General features: G+C 37.8%; 1 long non-coding RNA gene across 2 annotated transcripts; it reads right to left on the bottom strand.

Annotated features, from left to right (window-relative positions):
* LOC102159375 lies at window positions 345-25643 on the bottom strand. 2 transcript variants are annotated; one of them, XR_001300433.2, is made up of 4 exons: window positions 21174-25643; window positions 10412-10470; window positions 931-1258; window positions 345-787 (listed from the first exon to the last, which is right to left on the bottom strand). It is a non-coding gene; the product is annotated as an uncharacterized LOC102159375 (long non-coding RNA). The 2 variants fall into 2 exon arrangements; XR_001300432.2 differs by lacking the exon at window positions 10412-10470.

Here is a 25643-nt window from a genome sequence, read left to right as displayed (position 1 = left end):
TCTCTCTCTATCATCTATCTAATTTATCATCTACCTATGTCTTTGTTCATGCAATTGCCTCTCTTGGAAATACTCAGCCATTAATAAAACTTTGCACAGGCTTGAGAAGTTTGCTAACCTGGTTCAGATCTTGACTCCACCAGCTATAGATGATGTGATATTGGGTAAGGTATTTAACTTCTCTAAGTCTCACTTTCATCCACTGTGATGAGTTGACTTTCACATTAACCTTACAGGTTTTTGGGGGTATAAATTAGATTAATATAGACTAAGCATTTAATAATAATAACATTTCATCCCATGGTGTAGGTTGTGATCTCTGAGAAAAACTTTGAAATGGAGACTTGTATTCAGGGGTTTTATTAGGGAGTGTTCTTGGAATCAATACTGTTGGGAGTGGAAGAAAGAAGGACTGGAGAGGGGAGAGAAAAGTAGAACTGTGATGGAGCTACAATGAAGATCTCAGCCCATTTTATGGAGTGCTTTGGAGCTAAGCTGACCTTTCCAGTTGTCCCCAGTTGGGGCAAGGGGCAGGTCCTTTATATCCAGCATCAACCGGTCATTGGATGAGGGCAGGTCCTAGGAAGGGAATGTGGTCTTGGGTAGGGTGATTCCTTTCATCTGAGGGCAATTTCCAGTAGCTTATGGACTGGGTGATTAATATTGAAGTGGGAAAATATGCATACCACATTACAACATGTATGGAGATCACTCTTGGCATTGCTTAAATCCACCTTCTGGGAGTAGCTCCTTCATGATTCTGATGCCCATATTTTCCTGGAGAAACCTAAAAGAAGAATGTTAGCAAGATGAACTCCAGCTGCTACTGTTGTAGCTGGTATTGAGGCTAAAACATAGATTATTCTCCCAACTCTATCAGCAATTTTAAAATTCCCTTGTCTAGTGCATATGCTTGTCTAGGCAACTTACCTTGTGCAGATGACCCAGACTGATATCTCTTGATCTGTGTTGCTTCATTTCTCCATTTACGATCAAAATTGGTGAAGAAGTATCAAGAGACAGCCAGGTAGATCACATGAGTTCCAAGCATATTCTTCCCTGCTCCCTTCGTGTGATGGCAACTCTCCCTCACCTGGTGATCAGGGTTAATTCTCCCTGATAGCATAGTCACCTCTTTCCTTGATGCTGGTCTTTTGACATGATAAGCCCAAAGTGACTAGGCAGCAGCTGTGGCTTCAAGTTAAATGTAATGTTGACTGATGAAAGCATTTTCTTCTGGGAATCAGGGCTTCTAAACCTGCAGGTGTGGAAAATACAAATTCCCCTAGTCTCTGGGAATCATGGTAGTGGGACCATTCCTATTTCTACTCCTTGGATCGTGAGTAGATTCTTCAGGTATTCTATGTACTGAATGTGTCATTTCCAAGCTGGTCCCTTAACTACACTCTTCCATTATTCTATTAGGCCAGGTAGGTGGTGCAGCACAAGAAATGCCCTGTGGATTCCATGGTCTTCTGTCCACTGCCATACTTCCTTTGCTATAGAATATCCTTTAGTCCAATGCAGCATTGTGTAGGATCCCGTTTTAGTAATGAAACCCTGCACACCCTCAGCTAACAATGCTAGTTTAGGTCCTCAAGCAAAAAAGACAAATCCATACTTAGAATTTCCTACCACCAATTTCCTTTTTCAGTACCACCCATGAGTGATGCAGAAGCACTGTTGTCACTCATTTTTGGCCTATAGAAACAGTTTAAGTCAATCCATCCATGAATCTACCTCATGGGAAGTTTTGACATGTCTCAGATCACTGCAGCCCAAAGATCTGCATTGCTTGGCAGATCTAATCTTCACTGGGTTTATGTCTAACCTGGAATGAATATGTCTTACAAAGATCTCTAATATACTTGCTGCTTCTTGATCATTCTAATTAACATGACATCACCAATATGTAGGACAAACATGATTTTTTGCATAATCAGTAGAGTGCAGATTTCTTGATGATCCTCTGACAGGGGGTAAGAGTTAAAATAATCACAAGGACAAGGTAATACATATACACTATTGTCTGTCCCAAGAGAATGTGAACTATTCCTGATCTCCCATTCTGGTAAGATCAGAAAAGAATGCACTTTACTAGATCAGTGGCCATATTCAATGTACTTGAGGCCTTATTATCTATTCTAGTAAATATACCGTATCAGGCATATCAGCTGCTAGTGGGGCTACTACTTGGCTGAGATTTAATAGTCCATCGCAATCCTCCAGAATCCATGTTTTGCCCAGTTTCTAGACCCGAGCTTCTACCATTTACTTGCAAAAAGCGAAAAGCAAGCACTTCAATAACTATTAAATGCCCTCTTACCAGCCTCACTGACCTTGGTGCTTACTATAACAACTGCCCCACCTGGCCTCTGTTATTATTTTTGCTCCTATCATCCCTGTTGTTATCAGGGAGCACAGTTCCAAGGTCACTACCAGTGGACATTTTAACAACTGCACTAGTGCACAAGTGGAATTTTTTTTTTTTTTTTTGCTTTTTTGGGGGCCCACCTGCAGCATATGGAGGTTCCCAAGCTAGGGGTCCAATCGGAGCTGAAGCTGCTGGCCTACATCACAGCCATAGCAATGCAGGAATCCAAGTTGCGTCTGCAACCTACACCACAGCTCCTGGCAACACCAGATCCTTAGCCCACTGAGCGAGGTCAGAGATCAAACCTGAAACCTCATGATTCCTAGTTGGATTAGTTTCTGCTACACCATGACAGGAACTTCCACCAGTCAAATACTATTGGTGCTCTCTTATCATTCTTGATGAAATCTTCAATGCTGAGTGTACAGGGGTGATTCAGCACCAAAATTCCACTTGTGAGGCTGTCTGGATAGATAGATAGATAGATACATACATACATAGATACATAGATACATAGATACATAGATGGTAGATAGATAATAGATAGAGAGACAGACCAGTAGATAGATAGATAATGTCTTCTCTCTCTTCAGAATTTGACTTTTTTGGGGGGTCATACCTGCAGCATATGGAGGTTCCCAGACTAGGGGTTAAATCAGAGCTACAGCCTCCAGCCCACACCACAGCCACAGCGACTTAGGTTCTGAGCCGGGTTTGCAACCTACACCACAGCTCATGGAAACGCTGGATCCTTAACCTACTGAGCAAGGCCAGGGACTGAACCTGCATCTTCATGGGTCCTAGTTGTGTTTGTTAACTGCTGAGCCACAAAGGAAACTCCCAGAATTTGACTATTTTAACACCTTCTATTACTTTTATTCAAGCCATCCCAATATCCTGTCTTGGTCCATAGTACTCTCTTTATCTGAACCCCAACTCTCTCTCTGCACTCCTCTCTGAACTTTCTTCTCCTAGCTCACTCTATTCTAGCATAAATGTTACCTTAAGAGACAAGGCATATGTGGAGTTCCCATCATGGCTCAGCAGTTAGCAAACCTGACTAGCATCCATGAGTACATGGGTTCGATCCCTGACCTCGATCAGTGGGTTAAAGATCTGTTGTTGCTGTGAGCTGTAGTGTAGGTCGCAGATGCGGCTTGGATTCCGTGTTGCTGTGGCTCTGGTATAGGCTTGAGGCTACAGCTCTGATTGGAACCCTAGCCTGGGAACTTCCATATGCCATGGGTGCACGTAAAAGACAAAAGGACAAAAAAAAAAAAGTCATATCTGCTCTGCTTATCCTAAAGCCACTTCCCAGTATTCTCTATGTCCTTATACTCTTATATTTTCTTTCACAGCATTGTCATTAACATTATACTAGACATGTATTGGGTTTTTTAATATTTTATTTTATTTTATTTTATTTTATTTTATTTTATTTTATTTTATTTTATTTTATTTTATTTTATTTTAATGGCTGCACAGGTGGCATATGGACGTTCCCAGGCTAGGGGTCTAATCAGAGCAACTGCCAGCCTACACCACAGCCACAGCAATGCTGGATTTGAACCACATCTGCAATCTATGCCACAGCATGTAGCAACACCAGATCCTTAACCCACTGAGCGAGGCCAGGGATCGAACATGTATCCTCAAGGACACTATGTTTGATGCTTAACCCTGTAAGCCAGAATGGGAATTCCAACATGTTTATTTTCCATATGCTTATCTTCCACACTAGATTGTACTCTGTGTGAGGTCAGAGTTTGTTTTATTCCATTCTTTATCCTCAGGTACTAAAACAGTACCTGATATACCATAGGCATCAATACATACATATTTGTCAAACGAATGAATGAATTATTGACTTCTTAGTGTTATTTCACATTGATGATCTTTGTTAGGCATATTTATAGGTTCTGACTGAACCAATGTGGGAAGCCGCAGACCTCTATTAAGTTCAGAATTGTCTTCTCTCAGTTAAATTTGGCTTGAATTTTAAGACAAAAAGCAACATTCTATTTTCTAAGTGGCCCAATTTCCTTTTGCATCGACATCCATTTTGAAGCATCTATTGTGCTGTGAACTTTGTTCTCACAGAGTCTATTGTTTGCCTTGCACCAACATAGAATCCCTTGGAATTAAAACAAAAGGGATTAAAAGAGATATCGTATCACCCCTTTTGCCAAGGTTTCTTTTCAGCTCTTGGCATCTAGATTCTCACGTATTCCCATGGACAGTCTGATCTGTTAAGCATCTTGTTCTCTCCATAATCTTTCTGCTACCCAGCTGGGTGTTAGAGAAAACAAAGAGAGGTGGGGGTCACTAAAATTAACTTATTCTTGTAAATCTCTTCAGTCGAATTATTTAGTGTATGATGCATGAGCATCTTAGCCTTTTAGTTGCTTTCAATGTTTAAGTCATCCAATTTCAAATAATATTTACCTATTTAGATATCCACCTCTCAACTGGCAAATCTACAAAGAAGTTACATCTATCTGTGCTTTAGATATTTATTCAAAGTCTTTTCCTTGTGTTTCTAGTCAATATCTAGTGGATTCTCAAGGAGATTAATGCATAGGAAAGAAAACACTAATGTTTTATAGGTCAACTTCAGAAATATTCAAGTTTTAAAATTTTGGCCAAGCTGGGTGAACACCTCATTGTTTCCATTTTATTTTCTATTTTTGTATATTTGATTAACAATGCTATTATACTATAATATAAACTCCCAGAGGGCAAGGACTATTTTCTATTTTTTTACCCTGTATCCAAAATATCTAGAATAATTCCTGTCATATATTAGGTACTTGATGTATAAATTTCTTGAAAGAATTAAGATCTGTAATTTTTCCTGCTTGTCTGACATGTCTTTGTACAAATGTTTAGTTATACCAAACATAAAATTTTTATTGCTTTTCATCTCCATGGAGAAATAATCTAACATTTTTTTTAAGGTATGCTTTTGATTTTAGAAGTTTTCACAAAGTATCTAGCTTTCCTTAATTATGTTTACGGGTTTTTAAGATGTGTGAAATTTCCATCATCTCTGAAAATATAAGGGAATTAGAAAGTCACATCTTCAGAATGCCTGGCATTAGATTCTAGATATCCCCAATACTTTGTTTTCTTCACAATATTTTTTGAGTTATATTTTAGATCAAGCACTGTTCTCACTGGACATTAGCAGGTATCCACATTGAGTTTATACTCTGGAGGAAAAGACAGACATTGAACTAGTGAATTCAACTGAGTTGAAAGTTGCAAGAATGATGACTGTGTGCCATGGGTGCAAACATTCAACAAGTGTGACCTCCCAGAAGACATACTACTTAATTTGAAATATAAAGGCTGAGGTAAAGTTATCCAACTAAGGAACAAGCATGTTCAAAGATCTTAAGGGGATAGAAAATTTGATAAATTTCCTTTTTTTTTTCTTTTTTCTTTTTTTTTATATTTTTAGGGCCACACCAGTGGCATATAGCTCCCAGGCTAATGGTCGAATTGGAGTTACAGCTGTCAGCCTACACCACAGCCATAGCAACACAGGATCCGATATCCGTCTGCAACCTACACCACAGCTCATGGCAGTGGCAACGCTGGATCCTTAAACCCATGGATTGAATTGGCCTCCTCATGAATACTAGTCAGGTTTGTTACCACTGAACCATGATGGGAATTCAGTAAATTTCCATTTTTCAAAGTAATCTGTATGGCTAGACCACTGAAAACAAGGAGCAAAATGGTATATGGCGAAGTCAGAGAGAATGGCAAGACCCATACTGTGTGGATTCTTGAAGGATATTTGATTTTGACCTTAGAGACAGATAAGTCATTTTAAACATGACAACAAAACTGGAACTGATTGGAAAAGTGGCTCTACGTGCAGTGTGGAAAATGGAGTTCAAATGACCTTGAAATGCAATTTAGGAGATATTTGATATATTTCAGGTGTGAGATAATGGTAACTTGGACTAAGGAGACATTAAGAGTGGACATAATAATGGACTAAGGTGACCTTAATGCCAAGGGATGATTATTCAGTCTCTGCTCTACTTCCAGCAATAGGGCATCACTTTCATGTTCTAGAGATGCTAGTCATCATCTCCCTCATACTCTCTTTTAAAAGGATCTGCCCCTTGTTCTAGCACTTGGCTAAAGGTCTTGGTAACTGGAACAAACCCACTTTGCACAACAAATTGACTCAGGTGTGGTAAACTGGACTCAAAGAAGAACCAACAAAATCCTGTTGAAAGAATTTGAACCATAAAACCTAGAAATGAAGGCGAGATCCTACTGGGTCTTAGAATGCTAAGGGAATATTGAGACGGTCATGGGGTTGTTGCCGTGGCAAACCGAAGCCACATGCAAGTTGAAATTATGGAGGCAGAGAAATCAGAAATTTCTGAGGATCAAAATCATTCTGCAGAGAGAAAAATGTAGTGGATTTAAAGAGAGGGACAGGAATCCCCGTCGTGGTCTAGTGGAAACAAATCCGACTAGGAACCATGAGGTTGCAGGTTCCGATCTCTGGCCTCGCTCAGTGGGTTGAGGATCCGGCATTGCCATGAGCTGTGGTGTAGGTCATAGATGCGGCTCGGATCTGGCATTGGTGTAGGCCGGCAGCTACAGCTCTGATTAGATCCCTAGCCTGGGAACCTCCATATGCTGAGGGTGCTGCCTTAAAAAAAAAAAAAAAAAAAAAAAAAAAAAAAGGGACAAAAAGATTAAAAAAAAAAAAGTAAAGAGAGAGACAAAAAAAAAAAAAAAAAAAAAGATGAGACTGTTTCCCAACAGAAAGAAAGAGTAAGAGGAGTCCATGTCAGGTCAAAACTGTGTCAAATTTTGGTTTCTAGGAAGCCCGACTGCACTGCTTACAGCTGAATTATGTGTCTCCTTATTCTTTTTGCCCTCAAAAATCTACTGAAGAAATTATTCCAGTGTAAGAATTTGTTAATTGCAGACTTTTGATAACTGTCAGAAGTATTTTCATAAAGAAGATTCTCATTTTTAACATCCATTGGTTACAGTTTTCCTCTATACACAGAGTTGCATCTTCTTGTAACTTATGTGGTTCTTGGGAACCATACCTTCTAATTCCTCTATCGTATCACTGTCCATTGAAGATCTTATCTCCATTTTCTCCTCTCTACACAAAATATCCATTAATACTTTAATTGTTCTTAACATGATTTAATTTTCAGATCGCTCCCCTATTTTGTCATACTTATGACTTAATCCTTTTGGAATAAGTGGTCCAGAATTAAATGAAACACTTCGCATATGATCTGACAAGCTCAAAGTATCATAAGGCTCTCACTATTCGAGGTAACTTTACAGTTAAATAATTGTTTTTCAGAAGATTTCTTTTTTTCTCTTTCTTTTGCTTTTTTTGTTTTTTTTGTCTTTTTTTCTTTTAGGGCTGCACCCACTGGCATATGGAGGTTTCCAGGCTAGGGGTCCAATCGGAGCTGCAGCCCCCAGCCTGCCAGAGTCACAGCTACATGGGGCTCGAAGCTGCGTCTGCGACCTATACCACAGCTCACGGCAACGCCGGATCCTTAACTCACTGAGCGAGGCCAGGGATGGAACCTGCATCCTCATGGATGCTAGTTGGGTTCGTTAACTGCTGAGCCACAACAGGAACTTCCAGAAGATTTCAGAATTTGCAGCTTTTGCTAACATGAATGTTTCTAGGGAAAAAAAAAAAAAAAAAAAAAAAAGAGGGAGTTCCCATCGTGGCGCAGTGGTTAACGAATCCGACTAGGAACCATGAGGTTGCGGGTTCGTTCCCTGCCCTTGCTCAGTGGGTTAACGCTCCGGCGTTGCCGTGAGCTGTGGTGTGGGTTGCAGACGCGGCTCGGATCCTGCGTTGCCGTGGCTCTGGCATAGGCTGGCAACTACAGCTCCGATTAGACCCCTAGCCTGGGAACCCCCATATGCCGCGGGAGCGGCCCAAGAAATAGCAAAAAAAAAAAAGACAAAAAAAAAAAAAAAAAAAAAAAAAAAAAGAAAAAGAAAAGAAAAAAAACCTTGAAAAAATAATTCCTTTGGATTAAGACACTGTCAACCAGCAACGTGAAAATGCTCTTCTACAACATTGTTACCATCTATGCAGACCTTAGCTTCTTGCCTGTGGGTCATCTGAAATCTCCTTATCAAAATGAATTGTAAAACATACATTTGGAGAGAGGAAAGGGGAGTCCTGAGCTAGAACCTAGGCAGCAGTTCATGAGAGTTGGGTGGGGACTAAGCTTCTAAGTCAACAAGAACACTGGGTGGATTGGATGGATTTAGAAGAGGGTTCAACATAAGTAAGGACAGTAAGTGAGAAGCAGAAAGATTTAAAAATCCATTAGTTCCCATCTACAAGGCACTGTCTAATGCTCTTTTGAGATATAGCTGCCTTCTTAAGAGTCTGGGGAGAGGAGAGTAAAGATCATGCAATTTTTTGTACTTCCAGTCAGAGGGATTGCCCATAACCAAGGAGAAGGATAAAAATGTAACAAAAATCTTTGCAGTGCCAGTGACTGGATGTAGACTTACTGGTTTCTGCAGCCAGGCCTCACGAACTGGTATACCACTCTCAATATATCAGATCAGGTGATTTGTTAATATCCGATCCCCTCAAATCCTTATAGAGGACAGTCAATGATCAATTGTTAATTTCACTTTCTTTGTGTGTGTGTGGGAAACTGAAAGACAAGTGTAAGAAAGCTTTTTCCAAAGTTGCAGATAACTCCAGAGGCAGAGCCAGGAATAGACAACCGTTTTTCATACAAACTTCAATTTCCATTCAGGCCTAGTCCTGCCAGTTGCGAAGTGATCTGGAGCATGGTCAGTCCGCGTGGACTAAGTGAGCATGCTCAGCACTTTCTGCAGGCATTAGCATCTCCTGTGACAAAGATTGCCTCTGCGGGTAGAAAGGCTGTCAGACTGAGGCTGAAGCTAAAGAGGTAAGAGTTTCTCCCTGTCCTTCTGAATCAGATAGGCTTAGGGAGAGAAGTGCCGCATCAAAATAAGAAATGAAAGTAAGACTCCTTCTACCCTCTCAAGTCTGTTTTGGAGACACTTTCTGGAGCTGAAGGCTTCATTTAGCTTTCATAAGGTTACAATGCTTAATCTCAGTAGGGTTATCAGTTCTGTCATGTATTATAAGCCTTCCAATCAAGGCAGTGGGAAACAGTGTTTCTATTTAATACCGGGAGAAATGGTGGAAGTCAGCGATTGATACTAACACAATGATGGGAAAAAGTGTCCAGAGGTGCTACTCACATAATCTCGTTTTACAACATCTTGAAAATTCAATAGAAAGGACTCCACTAACAATACCATTACACACCACTGATTATTGTTCTCAAATGTTCCTAAAGCTCTAAAAGCATAACCCAACAATAAAAATGCTCTATAAATACATCCCAACAATGTACGTAACTCTATTTTTTCTTTTGAAAACAAAAGCACACAGTGTTAGTCACAAGTTGTATAATTTCACTTAAGTAATTTCTTGACTAAAAGTGCATTATGATCTCTTAAACACTATGTAAACATAAGTAAATCAGCTATTCCTTGACTTTGGAAAGTATTTCTAAATAATTTAGAAAAGGTGGGGAATATCACACCTTGGGTTAACTAGCTACTAAATATGTGATCTTTATTAGGAGATACATTTTGTTTATCATGTGCTCCATGTTATTTGCATAGGCATTTGGGGGGGGACGGAAAATTTCCTTGTAAAAAAGCATAAGAAGTATAAGTTTTCACATTTCCTGCTATAAATGTGTCAGTGAGTCTTGGTTTTATCTTTTGCCATTAAGACTTTTTGAATACATATATTTTTCAAATGGGTTAAAATTGTAGGAAGTTACTGCTACATCCTGTTTAAAAAACAAACAAACAGCTGAGAGCCATACATGTGAAGTGTGTTCAGTTCTTGAAAAAATATTTCAAACTAGTTTAGAAAAATGTGTTTTGTGCTTGCTATTTGTGCTCACACCATGGAGGGGAGTGAATGAGGAATGAGGGGAAAGTACATACCTGCCTACATTATGGAGAATAAGAGGTCAATATTATTTCCCTAAGAATATGATTTCATTCTGTAATAGAAAGAAGATTATTTCATTATGTAATGGAAATAAATAATTGTTTTAACAAATAAATAATTTTTGATTTAATAACATAACACTAAAATACCTAAAAGTGTTAACTTTTTAGTTTAACAAGTTTCAGAGTTTTTATTAAATTATTTTAATGCTATTGGCAAAACAGAAATATAAAGTTAGGAATATTCTTAAGATGATTTTCAAAACCATTGGAGAAGTGTGTGTCCTTTTAAAAAATTCACATTTATAACAGCACTTCAAAGTGTCATATGGAATTCCTCAAAATTTGTTGACTTAAAAATGTCATGCAAATTAAAATTTAATAGTGATTTTAAAACAAAATCTACATATTTTACTTTAAACAACATCCTAAAAGTTTATATGATTACATTATGTTAATTTCTCTCATCAAGGAAATCGGGTGTGTTATTAAAATGTGTATCTAGAATATCTTTTTCATAGTTTGACTATTTTTGAGACAAATTTCCAAAACATGTTTTTTACTAAGCTTCTGCAATACTACCACCTTAAAATACTTTTGAAAATGATTATTTTAGGCTATATTCTTAGACGGTAATTTTCTATATTAAGTCAGATTTGTTTACAGTTTTTATAAACAACATTTATTGGTGAACACAAGAAGCACTAGAAGAGAAAGTTTTAGCTCTCTCAAACATAGTAAAAGGATCAAACGTTTGGAGTAGAAGCAAATTGTAAAAATGTGTCTTAACTGAGACGCTTTGCCCTAAGGAACCAAGCCTTTGTGTTTGATGATTCTTCCATAAACCTGAGTTTATTTTTAAAAATTGATCCTTTTAATGTAAGAAAGTTGATGGAGAAAGAATTCCACTTACGAGTTTTTCCACTAGACACTATAAAACTCCGTCATAGCACCTTGCATTTTTGGCATCTGCAGTTGAACCCCACAGTTGAATGTTGCCAGATCTTATTTTGAAAAATGGTGTGTCTATAGGATGCAATCATCTGGATGAAAATTCAAGTCAAAGAGAAAAACCTGCTTGGTCCTAGATGCTCCATTTGAGTTGAGTAGTGAGAAGGCCAAAACTTCAATGGGACATGAAAAGAAAGGGAAAAGGCAAAAGGCAAAAGTGAAAAGCGAAAGCAAAGAAAGCTAGGTTTGATTTGGAAAGACAGATTCCATTACAGGTTTCTTAGTACTGCTCCACCCAAACGATGTTGCCTTTTCCCCAAATACAGGGATGGCTGGTGTATAATGTAGCCTCTATGTCATGATCACCCTTGTTGGAAATATTTGACAGTTAGTTGATTAATTTTTGATTTTTTCCTTTAGATAGCTAGTGTCTTAATGACTTTTTCTTTGCTGAAGAAGTAAGACTCACATATCAATAAAGAATACTTTTCTGAACTAGGTGTTTGGATTTTTTAAATACTAGAACAAAACTTTTATTCATTTGAAAAATATGGGTAGGAAAACTTTAGAAAGCTTGATCATCATTGATGACTCATAATTTGATAAAAGCTGGAGACTCTTCTGCTTCCAGATAGAACTCTTAAAATGGAAAATTAGTCTTTACTGTTTTCCATTATATTGTAGAGTTCATACCTACTTAAATTCTCATTTTGCATTGAGAACTTTTATGCATAAGTATAAGCTTATGGAGAACTATTTTTGCATAAGTAGGAGGCTTATGTGGAATTCAGTCTTATATGAGCTTTAACCCTTCTAAGGACAACAGTTCAAAACTGGTGTTAAAATCAGCAGAAGGAAAGAGTTACAGAGTAAGAAACTCTAAATAATTCATGGATGTGCATGGAAATAATGTTTCACAACTGAAGTCAGAAGCAGCTGCTGGGGGAAAATGTTTTTTTTTTTTTTTTTAAAGAGTCAACAACAGTCATATTATTTCAGGTTAGCTCACACCATTGTGTGCATTTACAATGCAACATTTGTATGCTTTCATTGGTTTAGGAAGAAAATTTAGAAGACTTAACACACATAAACAGCAAATATAAAGAATCTTTTCTAGTTCTCACAAGACTGTATGACTCAGTAGTAAGAAATAGAGTTATGTTTGCAGAATTTACTCTAAAACATGAGTCTATACTTTTAAAAGTAAATCCAAACCCTGAATCTTAGGCCAGAGAGTTCTCCATTCACATAAGAATAGAAATAAAACAAGTTATTGTTTTCTGTTTTCTCCCTTTGTTTATTTCACAAATGTTCCTTACTCTGACATAGGTTTAGGGTAAAGCTCACTGGAGACTTGACTAATGAGAAACCACTCATTATCCAGGTAGGTCATTCACAGTTCTAAAAATGAATAATGACCTAGAAGCAAATTATTTATTTTTCATAATCTCTAAGTTAGAAGTGTGAATGTAATAATGGAAAAAGTAAAGTAATCAAAACTGTTTGAGGAGGGATAGTCAAGTAGAACAGGATATTCTTCAAGGTCACATTTGAAAAAATGATTAACTGATAATTATTTAGGTGAGACCATTCCTCATCAATTCATTTAAATTGGTTTACTCCATTCCTCTTTTCATGGTAAGAACTGTTGATCTAGCTCCCTGGACTGTCATAAAGGTAATACCTAAAAATATAGTAATTGGATTTGGGTATTAGATGAATCTAAATTTCTCTAACATCTTAAATAAAATGATGAGTCATGGTGGTGAGTACAACGCTTAGTGGAAATAGTATCTTAAAAATACATTCTGGAAAGTAACTTTTATATTGATATTTTAAGGTTATTTATACTAAATATCTTCCTTGAGTGATGGTGAGGTTAACCCTGAAATTAATTGGGGAAAAACTTACTTTTTATCTTTTAGATTCAGGAAAGAACTAGCTTCTTATCTCACATAACTCAGTGAAAATTTCCAAATTTATAAGTCAGTCTGTCTTCCTACCAGAATATATATTTGACCTTGTTAAACCATGAGCTTTACATAGTATATTTTGAGATTTTTCAAGGATATTGAATACACTGAAGCCATTTCTATTGTTGATTGCTAAATGAAATGATTATATTTTACATATTAATTATTTCTAGTCAAGCTTTACATTTTTTAATTCACACCACTAGTTAATACTCAAATATTGATTTTATTTTATCCTAGATCTATGATCATGTTGTGATTGAGTCAGAAGTAAATGAACACCTGAAACTGCAATTTTCTTTCTTTTCTTTTCAATTATTTAAGATGTTTCCTGTTTTACTTGTTATTAGTTCTGATACTCCCAAAAAATCCTCTGTGCAGTGGGTTCAAATCAAAGTCAAACATTTCATCTGGTCTGTGACTTCCCTTAATCATCTGTCCCGTAAAATTACAATTTTTTATGGCTACACCCACAGCATATGGACATCCCTACTCTGCCCTGCACCTCCTTTGCCACCCAAACTAGTGCTGCAGATTCTTAACCTACTGTGCCAGAGTGGGAACTCCACTGTTTGAAATAACACCACACACCCCCACAAGTTGTAGTTTGAAAAAAAAAACCAAAAACATCATATACCCTGTGACTTGGTGGCAGATGAAACAGGGTAAATTGGGGGATGTGGATTTGATCCTGACTTCATGGAAACTTCCCATTTTCATTTCACTATCGTTGTGTTATTGACTTACTGTGCATCCATTAGCTTAATTTGGATAAAGTGTGAAGGACAGGAGTTCCCGTCATGGCGCAGTGGTTAACGAATCCGACTAGGAACCATGAGGTCGCGGGTTCGGTCCCTGCCCTTGCTCAGTGGGTTAACGATCCGGCGTTGCCGTGAGCTGTGGTGTAGGTTGCAGACGCGGCTCGGATCCCGCGTTGCTGTGGCTCTGGCGTAGGCCGGTGGCTGCAGCTCCGATTCAACCCCTAGCCTGGGAACCTCCATATGCCGCGGAAGCGGCCCAAGAGATAGCAACAACAACAAAAGACAAAAAACAAACAAAAAAAATAAAGTGTGAAGGACAAAAATGAGCTACTTTTCCTTCTCTCTCTCTTTTTTTCTCTTTGTACCATGTCTAGCTTCTCTGATCCTCTGTGTTTTTCAGTCCTGGAGATTTTCCCTCCGCTCTCTCTTTGGCAGTTTATTGAGAACTTGTGACATGAATGGGATGCAGAGATGCTATTTCTCATTTGTTTACTCTCCTATGAGAAAACTCACTTCCATTTGCACACAAGTAAGGAAGAGCAAGAAGTTTCATCTCCTTACTGGTGCCCTCTGTGGTGAGGTTTCAGGCAGGCTTAAAGAGTATGCTATGATGGAGGGGTGGGGGGTGCCAACTCTTGATTTCAAAAGTGAAGAGCCTGCCATCCAGATATATGTGCAAAGTTCACAAATGACCAGCCATGCTCTGCCCAAAATCAGAAAGTGATTTTTGAGTTGTTTATACGCTTTTCTCTGGCTTGGTCTAGGAAAAAGAAATACGTAAAAATAAACGGTGTAAAAATACATATATAAATTTTAAAAAGGCATGTGGATTTTTCTATTAACACTTTCAAAGAATTGGTTGATAATGGGCGATGACTTTAGCTTAGAGTCAGCTCTGCAGTGAGCTTGTTCTGAGGCTGTAGGTTTCTATAGAAGAGTGGGGGGGAGGCAGCATCCAAAAAAAAAGGTTACTCAGTCAAACATTTGGCTTCAAAAAGAACCCTCTGTTGGTCTAAAACAAATGTGAATTCATTTCAAGGAAACATCTAAATATTCTAAAAGCTAATTATGATCGGATGCTTTATTCTGTGAGATTGAAGACTTCTTCAACTTTTTCTTTCTGGTTAGGCTTCAAATGGGGGCACTATCAATTGTTTCCATCTTACAAGTAGACCTACCTACTTTTTTCCCCTTAGATAAGTCATAAGAAATAATTCAAATATTCTGATTATATTTAACGGTTAGAAAGAGTTCTGTAACAGGTCTGATTAGTCTTGTTGTATTTCTTTTTCCTTGGAGGCATAGCTAATGAATAGTCATTAGGAGGTTTTAAAATTATTATTATTATTATTTCTGTTTTCTAGTTGTGTTCATGAAGCAAAGAAGAGAAACCTCCTTCTTTCCTATAAAAGATTGGAAATTTCAAAGTATGTTTTTGTAAGTTTTCTCACAAGTACACAGTCACTATTTCTCATCAATAGCATATGTACAGATACAACAGCCCACAAATGTGTCTGATTATTGGGCCATCAATTTCACTCTTACCAAATAAAGTAGTTTGACTTTATTATTTACATGAGTCTTAAAATATGCAGGCCACTGACCACACAAATAAACATGTGCCTTTGGATCAGTAGAAAGCCTGGGTGTTTATGAACAGAGTTCTTTGTATTTTTAACAATATCTGGCACATTGAAGCAAAACTCTTTACTGAAACATGGAGCCTGGATAATTGTGTGCTTCGTGATCTATGCTGGGCAGGGGCCCCAACCTCTGCTCTTTCGGCAGACAGGAGTACAAAATCTGTTATTGCAGTTTGACATTTTCTTTGCGTGATTAGGTCAGTTGGTAACTCTCCACTTTGCAATTCTTAGAAGCCCAGATTTCCTGTTACAAAGCAATGTGGTTCTGATTACAGCCGTATTGAAATCCAGACTTAGGACCTACGTTCTGCTAGCAGCAATACTTCTCATTTTTCATGTTAACATGAGCAGCTTATTGATCCTACCTTCCTCTTCTTTGCCTACAATGGCTGGGGAGCTTGAGCATCCAGAGGGTCATAGCGAGGGGGTGAAGGCAGGATAAGTATTATCCATGTAACCAGTGCTGGTACAAATACTGTCAAGTTGGAGAGAAGAAGCGTAATGAACTGAACTCAAAGAGAAAGTGATTTTCTAGTGTGGAGCTGTGGTTCGTCTGTTTTCTGCTTTAATTCTGTCACCAGCAAATCATTTGATAAAGCAATTATCATTATCTTTTAAAGGATCATTGCCAAAGTATTCTATATGTATCGTAAAAAGCCCCAGTCCTACCCAATATTAAGTGATGAATCTGGTCCATGGCATCATCTTTGCTTACCTGACTTATATAGCTTCTTACATAAATTTATATAAACTTCTTACATAAACTTATATAAATCTACAAGCTCACTGATAAAGTTTCTTAACTCGTCTCCTTCCTTTCATTCGGGCTCCCCTCCAATCCATTCCTTACAGAGGAGCCTGAATTTTCTTTCCAAAATGAATATAAATAAGATTTCTTCTTTCTCCTGTGAGAATCCTCCATGACTTTTCATTGAACACTGGTCAACATTCAAACTCCTTTTGTGACATCAAAAACCTGATGTAAATCTTGACTGTACCATTTCCCCGACCTCAGTTCCTACCACTTTTCCTCTTTGCACACTCTTATTTCATGCACAAGGGCTTTCTTCCTGACTCTGCCTTGAAGACTTTCAACTGGTTCTTCCTTCCTTCAGAAAGACTCTTTTTCTGCCTCATCACACTGCTGACTTCTCATCCATCCTTCAAGTTTCAGCTGACCCATCATGTCCCCCACTCAAACAGCGCTTTCCGGAGCTACCTTATCTAAAGAATCCTCTGAGGGTTTCTCCTTCGACTACCTTATTTTATTTCCTTCACAGTACTTGTTACTCTAGTATTTCTAGTTACTTCATTGACTTACTTGTTTATTTTTTGGCTTCCTGTCCTGTACAGGAATGTGTGCTTCCTGAGGAAGAGGGTTTTATCTTATTTTCAGTGGGCTATTGCTTGGCCTGGTAAAGCCACTGCATGCTTTTTTTTTTTTTTTTTTTTTTTTTTTTTTTTTTTTTTTTTTTTTTTGTGGCTGGATGGATGAAAGCCCAAATCATTGAATTTATTTAAGCCCACTAGTCAGAAAAAGCTTAGGACTGGTCTTTATATCTAGACAACCAACTCAGGGCCCATTAATTTTCATTCCCTTGTTTCTACAGTTACCTTAATTCTTGCCAGAGCCTTACATTCATTTAATTTCTATTACCATACATTCATTTAGTTTCTATTAGTGCCTAGAGAGAGAACCCAATACAGGCTAGGTACTTTGTGAATGTTAGTGGAATTGGAATTGGATACTTTATTTTAATTCAGTTGAGCAACCTCATACTTGCTGTAGAATGTATTAACTCTACTTAAAAAGCCAAGTGCATCAGCAAGGTATATCACCATGATTTTTGGAATTTAAAGGCTAAGCAAGGTGAGAGATAAAGATAATAGTTGGGGTTTTTATGGGAACATTTTACAGAGGTTTTATATGTTATTGTATCTGCTCACATAGAATTTCTTTAAGGAAGTGTTCTTACATCCCCTTTTTCAGGGGAGATGATGTTAGGTGACTCACCCAAGCCTGGTGAGCTGGTAGAAAAGGAAGTACCCATGCTTCTAATGCCCCACCTCACTCACAGCCCTTCCCCCGCCCCCCACCCCCAATCTCCTATGTCTCTGCCTTCCTGCCCATTCGCTGTTTGAATGTCTTTGCTCTGTTTGGTTACCTTTGGATTTTTTTTTTTTTAAGTTCAAACTTATTTTCTTGTTTTCAACATATGGTTTTAAAGCATGCATGGACAAAAAGCCTGGGGTTGGGAGGAGAGCAGAGTTTAGGGAATAGGAAAGAAAGGGGATAGGAAGAGACTATGGATAAGAATCAAGAGATCCTCTGAAGTTCAAGAAACCTCTTTACCAAAGAAGGTAAAGCTCAGGGCATGGTGAAGTCATTCCTTTTCAAAGGTAGCCAGAAAAGAAGCCTGGAAATGACCAGTGCATTTACTCATCATTGATGGCAATGCTGTCTGCTTTGTGTGGCTGTCTTCCCCATCCTGCTTCTCAGCCATCCTAGGAGCCACACAGTTGAGGATATTTAAAAGCACTGATTATCAAACACAATTTGGTTGGCAGCTAAAAACTTATTTTTAGATGTGATGGATAAAATAGAGAACTTACTTCCTTTTTTGCCTTTGTCTCCATGACACAATTTTTTTTTTTAATTTTTCTAGGAAGGATAAAATACATTTTTAAGGGAGCTACAGTTGTAACTGACCAAAAAGGGTGGCAACAACACCTCTTCCAATTTCCAAAATAGGGAACCATAAAGTACAAGTGAGCAGTTACTTCAGGGTGATTCAGGCCATTGGTGCTAAACTGGGGAGGGTCTCTGAACTGGCACCCTGGGCTGCTTTACCTTGTACCCACCCCCACAGCCCAACTCTCAGTTTTTGCAAGTACAGGCAGATGTTGCTCTTCAAAGGCATCTCATAGACTCCTTTCTTTCTTTTTCTTCCCTTTCTTTCTTTCTTTCTTTCTTTCTTTCTTTCTTTCTTTCTTTCCTCCTTCCTTCCTTCCTTCCTTCCTTTCTCTTTCTTTCTTTTTTCTTTCTTTTTCTCTCTTTCTCTCTCTCTCTCTTTCTTTCTTTCTCATTTTATTTTATTTTTTATTTTTTGCATCTGGAAAGGTTCAGTGGTAGGATTCAGTGGTAGAAGGAAGAAAATGGGCCTCGAAAGGCTGAGAAAATACTATACACTGTGAAGAAAAGAATAAACAGGAGTTCCCATTGTGGCTCAGTGGGTTAAGAACCCGGCTAGTATCCATGAAGATACCAGTTCGATCCCTGGCCTCAGTCAGTGGGTTAAGGAACCTTCATTGCTATGAGCAGCCATGTATTTCACAGAAGCAGCTCGGATCTGGCATTTTTGTAGCCGTGTTGTAGGCTGGCAGCTGCAGCTCTGATTTGACCCCTAGCTTGGGAACTTCCAAGTGCCTAAGGTGTGGCCCTAAAAAGACAGAAAAAAAAAAAAAAAAAAAAGAATAAACAATTGGAAAAAGGATCCCTTCCATGTCAAACAAACAAACAAAAATGCAAAGTTGGGGGCCCCAAAAGTGCAAAGGTTACCCTCCTACTTCCACTATGCCATTCACCCATTCACAGTATGGAGCCTCTCTGAGCCTGCTCACCATCTTAAATTGAAGATATTTATCTTGCAGTTTGTTCAGAGGTCTAATCCAGTACTAGGGTCATAAGAGATATTCGACAGTTGATAATTCTGAAGTCATAATTTGAACTTGGTTGAAAAATGAAGAACTGTTAATATAGTAGGAAACATAGTATTCTTTTCCGATCTGCAGTAATTGAAAAGTTATCCTTACAGAGGAATTCTTTAGCTACTCGGAAGCCGAATTCAGTAAAAGCCCCTTTGAAATACATATTATTATTTTAATTGTAGTTTGAACATGGGCCTGAAAATCAATGAAAATATGATCATTTAGAACACCTAGAAATATAAAATAGGTTGGATGTCAGGTCACTGGTTGCTCATGGGTGCAAAGAGGTGAGGATAATTTGTTTTCCTCTTAAAAAGCAATGCTATTTACAATAAGTTAATCAACCATTTGAACGTTTGTTTTTAAATTTTTATTTAGTTATATTAGCATATGGCTATATATAACCTTATGGCTTATTGTGTAGTTTTCTTTCACATTACTGTATTAAGAAAATGTAGATAACCACAGATCATATTTTATTAATCTGTGTTCTCATAGAAACTTGCTAGGTGAAAGCTAAACTTCAAGCTTCTTATAAATTCACCAAATCAACTTTTAAGGTTTTTCTAAGGACTTTTTTTTTTCAGGTATAGAAGTAGCTTTTTGTGTGTGTTTACAAATTTTATAAGTAAGTTGTATCATTGATGAAAAATGCAGATGTAGAGGCTACAATAAGTTCTATAGAAGAAAGGAAAAAAAATCATCTGTGCAACCATTACCCACAGATAATTATTATTTGGTGTATTATCATCCAGCCATTTTTCTCTGTAGTCACTCACGATTTCTTCCTATGTGAAATCATACAATGCTGTTTCCAATCTTATTTTAACTTAAAATATATCAATGGCTTTCAATGCCAGTAAATACATATTTGTAGTAGTTTTAATGATTTGAATAATAATCTATTTGTATGGCTATGCCCTGATTTAATTAACCTATTCTCCTTTTGAAATAATTTATTTTTGTTTTCCCAATTCTTTTCACTATTGGAAACTGTACTTGTAATTGATTCTTTTTATAGGAAGAATAATAAGTTTCTAATAGCAAAATTGCTAGGTCAGAGAAAATTTGTAATTTTCAAGTTTTTGATATATATTTCCAAACAGCCCTCAGGAAAGTTTTTCCAACAAATGCCTCGGTGTTTATGAGTGGCTGTCCTCTCTTGCTAACATTGGACATTATAATTCTTTTAAATCTTGCTTATCTAGTAATATAAAAGTATCCCAATTTAGTTTACATTCTTTTGTTTCCTGTCCAGCGTGAATAATTTTTTTCATATATTTATTAACTAGCTGAGATTCTACCTTTGCAAATTGCCTGTTTACATCCTTTGTCTATTCTTCTACTCATCATTAATATTTTTCTCAGACTGATTCCTAAGAGTGTGCCGTATACTGGAGCTAGCTCTGATCATTTTGCAAATACAGAATTTTTAAATTCATTTTTAAAATTCATGGCATCCAAAACTCCAAGTAAAAAGTGGCAATGTTTGTATGGGCAGAGAAGGGCAGGGCATCTAAAGAAAAAAAGAAGGGCCTCGGGGGAAAGACCCAAGGTCTCCCTAGGTATTATTTAAAATAGTAGCTAAATTACAACACAAGGGGATAAAATTACACATAAAAATATATTTCCTCATACTTAACATTTTAAAGTGTTGGCCATGTTCTAGAACAGGATGCTGGGTTCTTCTTCTGAGGGCCTCTGTAAATGAGTTACATACCTTTCTGTCAGGCTTGAATAATCCGAAGGGATGGGCCGGATGACTGCTCAAGATGTCCCTTTGCCCAGAGGAGGTACTTTCTTCTATTTTCACACCTGAACTTGAGGTTTGTAAAAGTCTTAACTTAAGGTTTTTTTCAGTAATTCCAGCTAATGCTATCAATATTGCCCTTCCTAAAGCCGTTTTAAAAATTAAGAAATTCTAAACTATATTTCTAAACTCAAGAACAAATAGAAATAAGTCTGTCTTTCAATTCTTCCTAATAGCAGAACACATACATATAAAGTGTGACTATGAGTCATCTTCCTAAGCTTTAATTTCTTACTGCTCTCTTGTGGCCATTCAAATGAACTGTCCAGATGCCTTTTTTTTTTTTTTTTAAACATCTCATAATATTAATAGGAAAGAATTTTTTTCAAGCAGAGTCATCCGATTTTGTTTGTGTAGAAAATTTAGTGTCTCTGACAACATCAAGGCCATAAAATAATTCTTTACTTTTTTAAATGAAGTACTTACTGCAAAGGGGTGGAAGAATAGGAAAAGCCTGTTTCTTCTTCTTCTTCATCCTCTTCGTCTTCTTTTTTGTTGTTGTTTTTTAGTAAAACCTACCACATTGTTATTCATCTGTGAAGTCATCAAAAGGCTGAAGCTTGAATTGATTCTGGCCATTCTGAAGGTTATTTTACCTGCATTATTTTATGCAGTTTCCAGTTTGTTCCTTTATTGGGGTTTTGGGAATATCAGATGGCCTAAGTTTAATCATCCTAATATAAAACAGTTGTTTTTTTTAGGGAAACATAATTCAAAGGCTGGTTATATATTAGAGCGCAAATAAGATAAAGCTAAGGAATAAAATCATTCTGTTACATTTTGGCCATGTAAAACTGACCAGGAGTAGACAGGGTCCAGGAATTGCAGTCTCAGCAATCTTAAGAAGTCAAAATAAATTGAAATGCTTTATCCTTCCAGGCCTGAGTGTCAGTCATGCCAATTATGATGTTTTCTAATACACCTCTAATTCCTAAGACATCGATTCTTGTGATATCTATTCAAACATGGCAAGTTTTAAGCAGAATTAGTAGTTACTCAGCCATAATTAGCACATATATATATTCATTCAAGTGGCTAATTCTGGTAAAATGAGGTCTGTGCGCTCCAGGCATTATGCTATAGAGATAGAATAGAGTTAAGTTACTGTGAGTTAAGTTACTGTAAACGATCTATATTGGAGCAGCACCTCTACGCAGTCCTGGGGATACAATAGTAACCACCCTTCCCCAAACACATCGCCTCATAGAGTTTACAGTCTGCTCCATGAGACAGATAAAAGCCATGAAGGAATGTGAAACTACAACCATGATAAATCCTAGAAAGAAAAGAAATATGAGGAATTTATCTGGTCAGCAGGGTTAGATGGCTTTCTTGATTATGTAATGCTTTAGCCAAGTGGTCAAAGTGAATAGAAGCTGGTGGGATAAAGAAGAGAGAAAGAGCAGAAGGTCCAGCATGTACAAAGGCCCTGCAGGGAGAGGGAGTAGGGAATTTTTTTTTTTCTTTTTTTTTTTGTGTGCTTTTTAGGGCTGTACCCATGGCATACGGAAGTACCCAGGCCAGGTGTCAAATCAGAGTGCAGCTGCTGGCCTACACTACAGCTCACGGCAACGCCGGATCCTTAATCCACTGAGCGAGGCCAGGGATCAAACCTGCATCGTCATGAACCTCATTATCAGTCAGGTTCATTACTGTTGAGCCACAACGGGAAATCCTTTTTTTTTTTTTTTTCCTTTTAAAGGAACTTAATGAACTAAAACTGTGGTCAGTGATTTGATAGTATGAAAGCAAGAGGAGGTGTGAGAAGATTTAAAGCTGCTGAGATACAGTTTTGTGAGCTCAGTTAAGGAGTTAGTTTGTCTTTATTATAAAAGTACAAGAAAGATATCAAGGTGTTCTAAACAGATAATAATAGGACCTCTTTCTGTTTAAAAAGATTGTTCTGCTTGATGTACAGGGTCAGAGTGACAAGAAGAGGGTACTTTGACAGCTGTTGCCTTCTTCCAGGTGAAATATAGTAGTAGCGTTGATGGGGGTTGAGGAATATCTAAAAAAAGGACATGGGAAGTATAATCTTCAGGGCTTAGTGATGGATTGAATACTGGAGGTGAGTGTGACAGAAGTATCCTGGTTGATACTTTGGTTTCTAGCATCAATAACACATTGCCTGGTAGTTGTATTTGCTAAGAGGAATACCAGAAAGTGACCAGTTTGAGGATGAAAGATTGGGTTTAACGCGTATGTGAGATATGCAAGTGGAGAGATTAAAAAGGAAGGTAGATATGTACATCAAGAATTCTAGGGAAGAGTCTGTCATGAAAACATATATTTACATGAACTTGGTGTCCTAATGTGTGACTTTTATGAGATTGCCCAGGGACTGAAAAATGATGCAAATAATCTACTATGTAAATGAAATGAGAAGAAATTAAACATTTATTTGTTAAGTGGGAAAAAAAAAGAATGAGCATCTACCAAGGGGAATGAGAAAATTCTTGGAGAGGATAGGGCAAATTAGTGAAAACATGGTGCCATGGAGATCAACGGAAGGAAGACTGAAATTAAAGACCAAAAAATAGTTAACATGCTGAGCAGCTCAGGTAATAATAAATAATAACAGCCAACACCTACTATGCATCAGACACTTTTTCAGGGTTTTACTTATATTAAATCCTTGAATCCTTCCACCTCTGCTATGATGCAGATGTTATTATCATCCTCATTTTGTGGATGAAGGAAGTGAAACAGAGAGAGATTAAGTCCTTTGCTTGAGATCACACAAGGAGTAAATAGAGGAGTTAGGGTTCAAAACAAGGCAGTCTGACTTCAGAGTTCTAGGCTTTGTTTACCACTCTGCTCTTCTGCCTCTTGACAAGTCAAAGATAGAGAAAAAGAATGTCTTTGACTTAGGTGACATGAAGGTCAATTGTAACCTTACCTCAGACTGTTTGAATGGAAGGAAAGGGCCAGGCCAACAACCACACTGGGGTGAAATGCAGGGTGGTGGGAGAAGAGGAGGAGAAGAAACAGACGCTGAACTAGACACAGCTAGAAAAACATCTGTCCAGAATCATGGCACTGAGAAATGTTTTTTGAATCAGTATTAAGAGAGAGTCACGCAAGTAGGACTTTTTGAGGCCTGGCAACCATGGACGACTCCAGAGATTCTAATCATCTTGAGTCGGATATGAGGGAAGGGAAGGATTATGAAATGCATCAGGCTCGTGGTTCTGTTTTAGACTGAGACAAATCATTGGGTTACTTCTGATATTAAACTTCTGAGGTGAAAAGCTATTTTATTCATCTGATTCTTACTCCTATTTTTCAAACTCAAATATTTATTCCAGTGTTTTACAGGGAGTAGGGAGAAATGGGGACCTGGGGAAAGTCACTCTGGGGTTGAAGACTTGAGGGTTTACATGTGCCTTGCTCTCTACTGGCTGTGACCTCAGACAAATCCAAGTCTCCTGGTTCCTCAGCTGTCTGAGAAAGAAATAGTCCCCCTCTGTATTGCTGGCAGGGTTAAGATTAAAAACACTTGGTTAACTACATAATTCTATACACTCATTAGGTGCTAATAAACTGTTCTTGGAAGAGGAAAGGAAGGAGAGGAGGGACCTTGGTCTGAGTGTTTCATCAGATGAGAGGAAATATGTCTACTAAAACTGTGGGTGCAATTTAGATGTTCAATAACTATTTTGGGGGGGATTTGTTGATTTTTTTTTCCCATTTGGAAAGGGCTAGAAACAATAGCATGAATCCAGGGGGATCAGGCAAAGATCACCCTAACTTTTGCCTGAACACAATTCACACAAGCACACTGGTCAACAGAGCTGGGGTTTCATGTTAGCAGTAGTGATAGAACAGGCCTTTAACATGTATTTTTGTTGATTGATTGATTGAACTGGGCACATCGTCAACACTGTAGCACAAAATATTTCGACAAGTGATCTTGGGAGATTTGAGAGGAATAAGCCTGCCAGCCCTTCAGCAGGCAGACATTTCCTGAATAGTCACACTGTAACACCCCTGATGAACTGCCCACCATTGCCAATTAAATGTAGTTGTAGTTAAACTTTCAGGGTGGTAGAAAATGATCTTTAGGACAACTTCACTGGGGAGCAGCAAGTTCTACAATGCTATAGTTTCACTCATAATTTGAACAAGAGGTGGAGGAAGATGAAAGACAGCTGATTGATGTCTGCACAGACTATAGATTCTTCCTTCAGAGAAAGTCCTGAATGTTTAAATGTTTTAGAAAGATTCAGACTTCTGGCTCTTTTAGTCATTATACAGCATCCTCTAAAATTTTTTCTTCAAGTTTTTAAAAATACCATCTTTTTGGAGTTCCCTCTGTGGCTCAACAGAAACAAAATCGACCAGTATCCATGAAGATGTGGGTTCAATCCCTGGCCCCAC

The sequence above is a fragment of the Sus scrofa genome, chromosome 13, assembly GCF_000003025.6.
Source record: "Sus scrofa isolate TJ Tabasco breed Duroc chromosome 13, Sscrofa11.1, whole genome shotgun sequence".
Classification (NCBI taxonomy): domain Eukaryota; kingdom Metazoa; phylum Chordata; class Mammalia; order Artiodactyla; family Suidae; genus Sus; species Sus scrofa.
The sequence above is the reverse complement of the archived record's forward strand: the minus strand, read 5'-3'. Positions and strand labels throughout refer to the sequence as shown.